This window comes from Pelobates fuscus, chromosome 1 (genome assembly GCF_036172605.1).
Source record: "Pelobates fuscus isolate aPelFus1 chromosome 1, aPelFus1.pri, whole genome shotgun sequence".
NCBI lineage: Eukaryota > Metazoa > Chordata > Amphibia > Anura > Pelobatidae > Pelobates > Pelobates fuscus.
Genome location: NC_086317.1, coordinates 310,256,113 through 310,268,019, shown reverse-complemented (window position 1 = coordinate 310,268,019; position 11,907 = coordinate 310,256,113).

Here is an 11,907-nt window from a genome sequence, read left to right as displayed (position 1 = left end):
CATAGCCAGTAACCTGTGTTTATTATACATTATCCCCCCGTAGCCAGTAACCTGTGTTTATTATACATTATCCCCCATAGTCATTTATCGTTGGACCTAGGCAGCATGATGTCTTAGGCCGGCTAAGAGAGTGAGTGAGTGAATAATATAATATATATGTTCAGAAACATATTAGTAATATATGTAAATCGGGTTCATGCAAAGAGGGTGAAAAGGTATTAAAAAAAACTTATTGCATCAAATTTACAAAGCCAAACTTTGAAATGCTTTCCTCATTTCTTCAGGCATAAAAATTATTGTCTTATTCGAATTGGCTCAGTATAGCAGTGAGTCCAAATAGCCTAACTGTACCGAACGGTGACCACCCAGCCGTTCGTCAATTAGGTCAATTAGTTGCGGTTAACCACAGTTTCTAGGAGGTTAACAGGCTACACACTCCCATTGCATGTGGTCTGGCCATTCGGCAGTTTAATCGGTAAAATAAAAGGAAATAAATAGGGCTAAATGCACAAACGGCATACAAAAAAAGGGCACTGGTAGCCACAAAACTGGGGTTTTGTCAGTTACTTACTACACAGTAAAAGATATATAAAAAAAATATGATATAGACTTAGCCGCGTGCACTGACCACAGTGATCGGTCACGTGGCCCGCCTGGCACTAGGGGCACGGCTCGAGTCACGAGCTTGCTCTTAAAGGGGCAGTGGGAGCCAAAAGTTGAATCTGGCTCCCATTGGCCCACGTCATTCCAGCACCCCCACACACGAACGTTTTGGGGGCGTTGGCATGACGTGGGCCAACCACTGGTGTAACAGTAGTGTACATTAAAAAAAAACTAGAAATTCGACTGTGAAATAATAGCAGTCAGTTTCCTTCACACGTGTGCGTTTCAGGGCCTGCCAGGGCACAGTGTCACACCAGTGCAACTCATATCTGGTGTAACAGTAGTGTACATTTAAAAAAAAAATACAGGGGGCTTGTTGTCACCTTTCGGGGACCCTTGGTGTTGTATGTGGCTGGGTGGAGGAAGAGACCTTCAATGACATCAGTGAGGACAAGGAACGGGACATGGCTAGCTTGGTATCCAACCTTGTGCAAATGGGGAGTTTGCGGTTGTGCCAATGGACTGTTTGTGGTTGTTTGCGGTGCGTTAAACCGGGAGTTTGGTCTGTCACTGTGAAGCGGGCGTAACCCTTACACTACCTGATCGATAAAACATCATACCTGATGTTTTAAAGCACGTTATTCCAAACAATTTAGGAATGTTAGGTGATTTATGCCCTTTATGGATTAAAACCAGACTCTGCATCAACTATGTAATTTTCCATGGGAGTTTTGCCATGAATCCCCCTCCGGCATGCCACAGTCCAGGTGTTAGTCCCCTTGAAACAACTTTTCCATCACTATTGTGGCCAGAAAGAGTCCCTGTGGGTTTTAAAATTCGCCTGCCTATTGAAGTCTATGGCGGTTCGCCGGGTTCGCCCGTTCGCGAACATTTGCGGAAGTTCGCGTTCGCCGTTCGCTAACCGAAAAATTTATGTTCGCGACATCACTAGTTAACACAGTATTATTATTAGTATTTTTATTATTATTATTATTATTGCCATTTATATAGTGCCAATAGATTCCGTAGCGCTTTACAATATTATGAGAGGGGGACACAGTAAAGGAGTTAAACCCTTAAGGACCAAACTTCTGGAATTAAAGGGAATCATACCTGTGGGTGGTAGCAACATGTGACGAAACACATGCACCAATTCTCTACCCGCCAATTTCTATAGTTTTTAAACATCAACAGGGAACCCAGGAACATCGAATCTACCTACCCGGTTAAAGGAGCCACGCTATTAGTGGTGAAACGCGTTCCGGTTTAAGGACATTGCTGCCTATTTTATTTTATTTATTTTATAGATTTGTTATAATAAATTTATTTTTTAGACTCCGACCCTGGTTCCCGCATTTCATCTTCCACAGATGGGAGTGCAGTCCCAATCTGTACAACGCCTAACTATTGAGTCATATCTTTTGACTCCATATTTGTGAGTACCCATTTGGGATTTTTTATTGTATACTCTACTAGTACCAGCAATACTGTGCAATTGTTTGTACATTTATTCTCCGCACAGAATAAGATCCATATCAGCAATAGGGGAGGGTCTCCTATACGGACCCAGAAACTATTCAAACTAGAGCTGGGTCAATAGCTCTCCATTTGTGATTGCATATACATTTAATTCATACTATACCACTCTGTCATATAAGTGCCGAAGGTTGCCTATCCCTGATCTATGCCATGTCTAATTGTCTCTTGTAGATGCCTAGAGATTTAACAGACAACTAAAATTATCCTCCTATTGAATTAAAAGGTGATTAATTCATTTATTCATTTATATAAGCGCTACATTCCCTCTTTTTTGTTTGTATATTGTACTTGTGACATTGTAAGGAATCACATGAATGTAGAGCAGCTAATTATAATATTATTAGCCACATATGTTTGTAGATTAGGATTCCTAAAAAATAGGCACTGGTCCTTACCTGTATTTTTCTAAAAGGGAATCATGACATGTCACACATGTCATGTGTCCTTAAGGAGTTAAGCATGCATGGGATAGGCATATGGCTATTCTAACTATAAGATAAGGCAAGGGACTAATGAAAGTATTTATTTAGAAAATTGGGCAGACTAGATGGGCTGAATGGTTCTTATATGCCGTCACATTCTATGTTTCTATACATGCAGACTGGTCTTGCACCTTGCACTTTTAGCATGAATCACCTGGGGAAAACGAGTACAAATTATTAAGGGTCACTCCAGTTGTAACTGTACATAATAAAGTGCATCTGTAATTATGAAGATGGATATCTGGCAATGTGTAAGTGCCATTGAGGAAGCAAATAGGTGCCAGGAAGAGGAGATGCCCATGGTACCAGGACTAAGTATAGTAATGTTCAGGTGGGGTAGATGTTGCATGTTGAGTTTCTGTTTGTTAGTGTATTTACCCAAAAACAATTCCTTTAGGAACAGCTCATCATCAAACTCTTCATAGATAGCTGCATGATACAGCGTACATTATGTGAATACATAGAGTGGGTGGAATTATTTGCAATTTCTGTGTAGGTGCTCTTGATCTTTGAGGGGGTCTTGAGATGCTCCCCTCTCATGCTGAACAGGTATGATATGCACCACAATTCCATGCTGTTGATGTTATTGCTTCTTCTGCAGCTGCTCCAGTATCAGCACAAAACTGGATCCATAGTTCCTGGGTTGGTAACTGACCTGCCTGCTGGCAATTTAATGTAACAGTTTGTTGCTTTATTCCTACATAAGAGTGAGGTTGTATGCAGTTAGAGCTGACTGTGGATATATCTGGTGAGAGACCTAACTGTGGCTGTATCCATTAAAAACTGAGCATGGCTATATCCAGCAAGCTGTATTAAACTATTTTATTAAACATACCTATTACAGCCCACTAAAGAAGAAGCTAGTAGTAGCGAAGCAGTTTGGCATCGACTTTATTGGAACAGCTTGTCAAGGTGCAATATATAAATATATAAAACTATTTATTGTTTTATCAACTGGATTTAAAAAAAAAATGTTCTCTAAGCTCCATTGTTGTCACCACTGATCTCCAGGTCCAGGAGTTATCTGAGGGGGAGTGTCACCACACAATCTGGCACAAAATCTTTTAACCTTAGAAAAAGGAATCTAAAGGCTCTGTTGAATGTGAGCTGATTCACATAATTTCATCAACTATGTGCTTTTTTTTTTTTTGTCTCATTTGAGTAATTAAAAAGGAGGTGAGGTGCTGCTCAAAAAGCACAAAGGCATACACTACTGAGCCAATTGGTGTGGTTTCTTAAAGCACTCCACTATTTTAAAAAAAGGTTGTTCACTTATACTACCTTTTTGAACCTGTAATAATTTATTAATGTTGGATGAAAGGTATCCCGTGTGGGTATTTAAGAGCTGATTTTTTTAGGGGAAAAAAATGTAAGCACTATATTGTGATAGACATTTCTTCTTTGTAAGGAGGTTACTGTTTGCTTACTGCATAAATTAATAAGAGACCACGGACCAGACTAATTTTTTAGACCAATACACATTAAATAATACTTTTCAAATAACATATGTTTTGCCATTAAATTAACTTAACTACTCAAGCCAGTAATTTATTGTAAACCTAAGTGCCTTATACCATCAATAAACTATTTATTTTCCCTATATACCTTAGCCAAAGAGGATACCTTTTGCCAATGACTATGCAGTCTGACTGTCTCAGAGCTCACGTCAAGTAGGTGCTTCAAAACTGCTCAGAAACAAGTATTCTGCCAAGCTACCTACTTAAACCTAACAAATCCACCAACCAGCGGCAACTCCAGTATATGATGCCAACTCCAGTGCTAAGTGCAAACAGTGAAACAGTGGTATGACTGACAGCTGAGGGGTGGGTGGCTCTAACAAGGTTAATTTATAAAAGTGCTCTTCACATATAAAGTACTTCAGCAAGCTCAACAACTTGGGCCAAATTTCCCATAAGGCCATCAATTTCACAGCCTTATGGCAGCAGGCAAGGGAGAGTGGTCAAGGTCAGTGGGGAGATCAAAGATCTCTATTATCGGCCAGCCCATTCTCACACCAAGGAGGCCCATGGAGTCTTTTTTGTGGTCTGCACCCCTGGAAGGCAGATTGAGCTAAAAGCATTGCCATAGCTTCCAGCATGCCAAGTTGCTCAAGTCTGGACAGGAATTTGTACATGCACTTGATCACAGTTGCCCTAGTGATCATAGGGAGAAGTGAGCTGAGCACATCGGCAGAAAGGTGTTCATGATGGATGAGGAAGAGAAAATGCAGGCACCGTGAGAAGTCAGGAATAGAGAGGCTTGTTTAAATGCACCCAGTTACACCTATATCAAAGAGCCCAACCATCACTCCCTTTATGAGGTTCCCCCATAGTATGTGAATAGGAGATAGGGCTTCGGCTTTCATTCTGAGGCCCCCAACTCAGGGTACGCTCCTTCATTTGTAGGTTTATGCAGCCTATTTAACACATCTTTTATATTGATTTGTTTTTACCTATGCCCCCAACATACACAACAGCCCTTATCTTTCCCTCAACGCACACACACAACAGTCAACCTCAAACACTACACTACAGTCCTTATGCCCCTGCACACATACAACATACACTACAACCCCAATTTGTCACCCCCACACATTACTACCCGTACACACTAAAGCTCCAGCTCCTCCAAAACAAACACTTAAGCCCCAATTCATCCCCCAGCACAAACTACAGCCAATATTTCTCCAAACACACACTTTGTCAGTAAATACACTAAAGCCTTTATGCACAGACACACATACACAGACACACATACAACAGATCCTATCTACATACAGCCCCAATTCACATATACACACATAAAATACCACAAGCAGCCCCATCCACGAACACAACCCCACAACAGCCTCCCCCTACATCCACAAATACACAAACAGCATTTCTCCCATACATGCAACCCTTTAATCAGCCTCCCCTCCTCACACAACCCCACAAACATACATCCCACAGTATATACTATAACCCTTTATATCACAACTATAAAAACAACTATAACCTCACTCAAGCTTTTAATCCTCCAAACACTAAATGCTCTAGTTAATCTAACTTTGATGTTTACCACTCTAAACTTTATTCCCCTCCCCCCTCCCCATCTAAACTAACCACTTCTAACAATGCCTTTAACCATATATACATTTACACAATGGCATACACTTACTATACTTAAAGATTTAAACTCACTTTATATGCTTTTTTGTTCTTTTGTTTGTTTGTTTTTGGGAGGAGCAGAATTATGTGCCAACAGACAGCTGACATGTAAATTTGGCCATGCAAAAGCACACTTACAAATTTAATGTTCATTTGAGAGCTCCAAGCGCCTTGCTTTGTTCCAGCAGGTGAAACAAACCACAGAATGTAGAAAATATATTTGTATTATTTTGTATGCTTATTGCTTTACACACACAGACACACCTTGCAGGAATTCTTGAATGGCCAGACAGCTGTTTACATTAAGAATGTATAACCTCACAGTGAAATGAAGAACTGCTGTAGTAATTAGCTAACCATTCTGTAATGTCGGTAATGGCAGAAGAATGTGTGCATGATAGCCCAACACATCATTAAGACTCCAATTGTTATTTAATGTGGAACAATCATCTTTCTGATCTTCAACATATGCACTTAAGTAATTATATTTTGTCGCTCATTGCCTCTGTCAACTGCCGCTACTAAAATGTTTCAGTTACATTATATGTTATTCTTCAATATATTATATTGAATTCTAGTATTGGATCAGAACACTCAATTTGTGAATTTTGTTGAACATTTTGTTTCAGAATAACAGTTAGTATATTTTAGAGCGAACAAAGTAATTAATTCATTAATTTCTGCAAGCTCATTTAATAAGTCGTCGTAAAGAGTAAATGAATATTATGTAAGTTTTTTTTTTATTGATTTGCAATGCATCTAATGTAGGTCATTTATTTATTGTTTTTTTTTATTTTTATCAAATACTAATTGATATGATGTAAAGAGTATACAAGGCCATCCCACTAGTTTACGTCGAATTGTAAGTGACTTGACCTAAACCGAAACTCTCCCAACACTTCTTATCTGGGGTACCTTGTTGCAGTTCAGATAATGCTGACATGAACTTCTGAATTATCCATCCAACCCAGTGCTCAAATTTCCCCAGTGCTCTCAGTCTTTCATTTTCATCCAAGTTTTGGCATCTATCCATGGATAATACAGATGTTCGGGGTGACAGAGATTGTGCCCAAGACTTATTGCTCCATAACTTCTACACTGAGCTGTACTAGATGTGGTACTTATTTTGCCACTTTAGAGGTAACTCTTCATAAATGCGTAGCTAAAATAGTAACAAACATTTACATAGAATTCCTCCTTATAAACAAAACTAAAACATAATATTGAAGACATTATGCTCTGGGCTAAGCCAATGCATTTCTGTATCACATATGCTTTAGATGAGGATGATTAGCAAGATATTTGTGGCTGTTTCTCCCAAAAGTTCGTTTGCATAATGAGTCTAAAATAAGATTGAATAAAAACTAATGCATCCCACATATTTGATAAAAACTTGTTGGCCTAATCACAGAACATTTTTAATTCAAGCTATGATACATCATTGCAATGTTTTCACATTGGCAAAATATAACATAATAGTTGGCAACACGAGCAAAATGCAAAAGAAGAGCGTTTTTCATATCATAACATGGTAATTAGTCTTTTTTTCCCAATATAGGACCTCAGATTAAACCCAATGCAAACGCATAGCCCCACACTTAGCAAATTTGCACCAAAGCCAGTCCTTTTGTCTTCCAATTCAGTCACACTATATGCTGAGATTGTGTCTTTGAAAGATCCTTACTAACACCTGAGTTTTTGGCTTGCCCCATGACTCCCTCTTGAGACTTCTCAAGGTGGAGGGCAGTGCTGAGAGAGTAACTTCCTCATGACTCACAGAACTGATGAATGGAGAAGCAGGACCATGGCCAGTAGTTATCTGATTTATAACATAGTTGGGGGCTTGAAACACCTGAGCTAACCCAGAGATATAGCCACTGCTAAAAGTGTTCATGCTCATTAAGTGCTTCAAAATAGGTCTCCAAAGCTTTCATGGGTCTTGCGCCTAGCTGCAGCACGAGTGAGTGGTCAAGTAAGTGGTCAAGTCATGGTATCACTTCTGTAGAAATTACTATATTTTCCATATATTTTTGTAGTCTCTGAAGTGGATACAAGGATAACTGTCACCTGTCTCATGGGAGTGCAATCAATGTTAATGTCTCTGATAAGGTTCTGACTGCTTGAACTTGGAAAGTTCCAAGTTTTGCGCTCTCCATAATTTTAAAGGGTAATCCAGAAGGTGACCCCTTTGCTCACGGTGCCTAGAGAGATATCAGCTATGCCTCACTGATGAGGCCTAACAAGGCTGAAACGATCATTTGGGGTTGCTGTGTCTCTCATGCAGAGGGAACTTGCTGGCATTTCGGATCTGGACTGCCCGTATGGGTGGGACCAGTCTGATATGTTTTAGATGTTCTCTCTGTAATGGCACAAGATGAGCTAAAACCAGCTTGAGATCTGAGCAGGGACCCACCGAAGGGCAGGCTATTTCAGCTGCTGCCCGTTCTCAATTAACTCATATAATTAGTTTGCTGTGATTCGCTGAATAGTTAGTATTGAAATATATAATTATATTAATATATATTACTTTAAGAAATATGAAGTACTAACCCCTTCACTATAATTATTTTTTGATGAAATTAAGTAAAATGGCTATTCACTAAACCATTGATTTACTAAACCATAGATTTTCATATTCTAGTCCAAAATAGATGACGAGTAAACTATGATTCCAGCTCAATTATTTTGGTCTCGAAGGACAAGTTTGGGCACCATAACAACTTAATTGAATTAAAGTTGCTATGGTGCCAGGAGGTCCCTGGCAGTGGCTCAACTTTAGGCGTTTAACCGCATATCTATGTTCACACTGTCCCCTTGTCCTTCTGCTTTCTGAAATCCTAGATAACGGAAGGTTGAGGCAACATTGCGCAGGTGTGCCGCTGATTGGCTTGCAGAGGTCAGCTGAGGCTCTAAGCCAATCAGTAGCTCCACATTGTGTATATGCAAATACAAAGTCAATAAAAAAAATGGAAAAGATTGAAGAATGTAGTAAGCATAGAGCCACATATTTACTTACATAATTGAATTTAGAATTTTAAGCCAAAGTCAGTTAAGCTTCCAGTATGGTTATTTTAGCATAAAATGTGAAATTCACTTTGCTTTCACTTTTAATTCTTGATAAATCACACTTTAGTGAACAAGAAATAGAGATGTACTTGAGTCCTCTAGAAGAAATAGTTTTCTCTTCAATTTATTTATTTATCTCGATCTTTAACCCCACAAATCCCCCAGATCACAATTCTCATTTTGACAGAGTAAATGGACACCTTTAGATAAAAACAAAACAAAAAAGTAAACAACAAAAAAGGTGATATGATTTTAATGCTCTAGAAACCTGGGATTTACTTTTTATTCATCTCTGATAAAACATATCCTGAATATTGTTGTATTAGTGTCAATGAATCATCCTAACTGAAAAATATTCCAGTGTGTATTATTATTATGTTATTATTTATATAGCGCCAACAAATTCAGCAGCGCTTTACAGTGGGTGGACGAACACGTATATGGAAGTCTAAATGTATTTTGATTGTCTTTTGTTCATCCGATTTTACATCATTATAAAAAAAATATTTTTTATTTTTTTTTACATACAAAATGACTTTATAATTGCACTCCTCTTAACACTATAAAAATTAGATAGGTAAAAATAAATTGTATTATTATTATTGAGTTTGAAGCACAGGAAGGATTAATGCTTAAAATCATGTTTTTGTTGCTGTGATAATGCTTTTCGGATGTCAACAATTGTGCTGCTTCCTACCTATCCACCAAGGAAAACCTTTAATTTTTCCTTTTTAATTTATAGATCCATGTACTGTGTGGATTGTTTGAACAATCGTGTCAGCTATATTTTACTTTACTTTATGAAAAGTTTCAAAATTTAATTAAGGGTCAAGTACTGCCGGTACATAAATGCAACAGCTAAAATATATTTCTGATCACTCTGAAGACTGCAATCATGAAAATTATTATCATTGAATAAAACTGGTCTCAGTGATGGGGACTGGGAGATGGAATCTGTGTTAGTCAGCCATAATTTACATAATAATGAGTTCCTTGCTTTTCATCAGCACCTTTTGTTTGTACAGTGCTTTCAGCTACAGTAAACTGTCAAAATGTCAATCCTCTCCAATCAGTTAGAAAATATCAACAGTAAACAAGGCTCAGAGAGAAATTCTCAGAATGCAGCGGCTAAAGGAAAAAAAAGAAATTCTAGTTGGTAGGAACAATGTTCAATTGTCATATTTTTTTAACCCTGGAAACTAAATATATAAAATAGTGAAAGGACTGGAAAACACTGGCGGTATTGCAAAATGCAATAATTTCCTTTTAGGTTAAGCCATTAAGAAAATAATATCAATAGGCTTACCTATAGTATATTACATGTTAATTTAAATGTATGAAATGTATTATATGTCTGTGTGCATCCGTTTGGAAACTAGAAAGACAGATATGAAATATCCCTTTGGCTTCATGCAGTTCTGTCACTCTGTCTAATCTACATCACAGCGGTTCTCGTGGACAAAAAGCACATTAAATCAATCCAAGGATAAATAAATACCTTTTTTATATAGTTTACAAATGTAAATATGGAAGAGTCTGTTTTGACATATTTGAAAATCACGCACTTGTGCGCTCCATGCGATCAAGAAGAGCATCATAACAGAAAACCCGTCAGATGTAGGAACCACAACATTCAGAAAGACAGCCAACCCAGCCTGAAATTGTATTCTATGTCTTCTCATTACCTTACTCCTTACTCACATAGTACAATGCAAACTTTATCGCATGAGTACATATTGATGCCCCCCCTGGCTGTATCCACAAACCAGACAGACACTCAGTCAGAACCACAACTTTTCTCCCAAGCAGGTCAAAAGTCTTCAAGGTTCTGGCCTAAAACTGATATTAATGACTAACGGATAAAGATTCATTTCTGGTCTATTGAAATATAATGCTGAAATAAGACAAAATAAGCACATCCCATTTTAATTTGTCCAGAGTACCATTTAAGATATAAGTCAATTTAAATATATTGGAATCTTTATGGTAACTGGAGCCACACAGCCGAGAAAATCGAGAAACTAAACATTTTTAGAAAATTAATTTGCTTAAATACTTCTACCCCAAATGATGCCTTTTAAAGGTAATGAAGATTGGATATTAGGTACGCCATGTCAAGGTGCATAGTGAGGACTTATGTTTGTTTCTATTTCATAGTTTAGTGTTTTGGGAAGTGACTTTAAAATTAAAGTATTTGGTAAGCAGAATATGGGGCATTTGCACACAAGCTAAATGTATTGGTATAAAGCCATTAATATTTATAAAGTGGCAACAAATTCCACAGCACTATACAATTATTGCTTGTAGGAACCCCCAATGAAGGCAGTCAAATGCCATTTGTGTTGCGTAATCCCTGCCTGCATCTGACAAAGTCCACCTAGATGCTATGAATGAGATTCTGGTTAATGGCCCCAGTCAATTAGCATTGATAGTTGCACAGAGTTTTAAAGTGGTTCCATGAAATGGCTGCCAGGTTTTAATAATGCAATGATCGTGGACATCAAGGACTCTCCTCTGAGGGTACCTGCTTAAAGAGCATCATCACAAACTCTACATAAGTACCTATGTGCCATTAAATGTTTTGTAATATAAGATATTAATTAAACTGCCTAAACTTGGTAATGTATAATTGGAAAGGTGGAAATGTCAGCTGCTACTTCCAATGATACAGGACTGATACTTGAGGAAGATGGGAGCTGAGGAAATTTGCGTTTACCAGTTGACACATTGATAATATGATTATATAAAATCCCATAATAAGAGGATAATAATTCCTGTTTGCATTGATTTACTATATCATGACCTCTGTCCTAGTTAAGATAAGCCATCTTAGATGGCCATCTGTCTGTGCCATAACTTGGCTGCTAACATTCTACTGACCTTGTATCCCAGTGTGTAGTAGGCTGAGTTAAGTTTATTAACATAGTACCTTGCTGACTATAACATGGCAATGGGTCGGGGATCTAAATAATTAAACAAGGGGAAGTCTAGTTTCCCCACTCCAACTCCATCCAAGCAGCAGTGGGTGTGTTTCCTAAGTGATAAAACAAAGGGTGGCCCGAAATTAT